Source organism: Rana temporaria, chromosome 10, assembly GCF_905171775.1.
Source record: "Rana temporaria chromosome 10, aRanTem1.1, whole genome shotgun sequence".
Lineage (NCBI taxonomy): Eukaryota > Metazoa > Chordata > Amphibia > Anura > Ranidae > Rana > Rana temporaria.
Genome location: NC_053498.1, coordinates 75,301,098 through 75,303,181, shown reverse-complemented (window position 1 = coordinate 75,303,181; position 2,084 = coordinate 75,301,098).

Below are 2,084 nucleotides of genomic sequence, written 5' to 3'. Positions count from 1 at the left end.
CCAGTTCCAACTCTGTCAGATATCGATAGGGAGAAATTGGAGTCCCCTGTTACACTGGAGGAACTCCGGCTGGTGATGGAGGGGATGTCTAACCACAAATCACCTGGCCCTGACGGGCTCCCAATAGAGATCTATAAGCGGTTTGGCGCAATCTTGCTACCAGAACTGCTTCAGACATTGAAAAGTGCGTTTTTGGAGGGACAGCTCCCTCCCTCTATGATGGAGGCAACGGTTGTGGTAATCCATAAGGAGGGAAAAGACAAATTAGACCCTTCCTCTTATCGCCCAATCTCATTGCTTTGCACAGATGCAAAAATCCTTGCCAAGGTTTTGGTAAATCGCTTAAAAGGGTGCATTGAGAGTCTTATCCACTCTGACCAATCAGGGTTTATCCCGAACAGGTCAACCAGCATAAATATCAGAAGGGCCTTCCTAAATATCCAGATCCCCACTGACATCGAGAGGCCTAGAGCACTGTTGGCTTTGGACGCCGCTAAAGCGTTTGACAGCATTGAATGGCCATACCTATGGAAGGTATTGGAAAGCTTCGGATTTGGTCCAATATTTACCAAGTGGGTCAAACTCCTATACAACGAACCAAGAGCAAAAATAAAAATTAACGGTGATGCCTCAGATACATTCAAACTCGAGAGGGGAACGAGACAGGGTTGTCCCCTCTCCCCACTCTTGTTTGCATTGGCCATGGAACCTCTTGCTATTAAAGCTAGACTAAACAAAGACATACTGGGGTTTAGAAGGGGTTCGGAGGAAGACAAGATATCGCTTTATGTGGATGATGTCTTGTTTTTCTTAGGAGACGTGGATAGATCGTTGGCTCCAGTGGTTCGAATGGTTAGGGAATTCGGAAGGTTCTCGGGACTAATTGTCAATTGGGATAAATCGGCTCTACTTCCAATAGATCCAATATGCGAACAGACAATTGCCGAGATACCCCAGCTGAGAATTACAACAAAACTGAAGTACCTAGGGGTCTGGATTACTAGCGAGGCTAAGGAGTACACCAGTAACAACATAGCTCCACTATTGTTAAAACTGAAATTAAAAAAAGACATTTGGAACCGTCTCCCCCTCTCTGTAGCTGGGAGATGCAACCTGATAAAAATGATCTGGCTCCCCCAGATATTATATGTGCTACACAACTCTCCAATTTGGCTGAACCAAATATGGTTTAAACGGATTGAAATATTATTTAGGGAGTTAATGTGGAAGGGAGGCCAGTCCAGAATTAGATTGCAGACGATGCAGCTCCCGGTGAAGGAAGGGGGGATGGCGGTTCCACACCCTAGATCATATTTCCTGGCGTCTCAGCTACAGCAGTTAGCGGGCTGTGGCAATCTAAATTTGGGCAATAACTGCTTTAGGCTATTGCTATCAAGGGCCCCACACAAAATTCTAATAGAAGCCCTGGAGGCAAACTCATTTGTCCATCAATGCCCGACTGTAAGGCTAATTAACAAAGTGTGGCAGACTACGAAAGCTTTGTTGGGCTATATTGGGATAACTGAGTTTGCTCCCCTCTCGCACAATAAGAACTTAATGGAACTTAAAGATTTAGAAATCCCCAAAATTTGGGAGATCAAAGGAATAACACGGCTACTACATATGTATGAGGGCAACCTTATCAAAACGTTTTCGAAATTGAGAGAAGAATTTGATGTACCAAACAAAACTTTTTTTAATTATTTACAGATCAGACATGCCCTCCAGACTCAGTTTAAGGCTTATCCAATGGTTAGGACACATATCCCCGTGCTTCTTAAGACAATCCAAACGAATATCACGAAAGGCCAAATCTCGGTACTATACGACAAACTCGGCACTAAAACTATAAGTCAAAGTGGGGCTTCTAAGAGCCGAGAAAGATGGGAAAAAGATATTGGGTCGCTAACCTCGGAGCAATGGAATGATATTTTACATAGAGGGACATTGGTGTCAATCGCCCCAGCACAGAGATTGTCCCATTTATTTCTATTGCACCGGGTCTACCATACCCCTAAAAAAATTTTGAGTGATGAATGCCCCAGGTGCAAGACACTGGGGGATCTTATTCATATGTTTTGGAG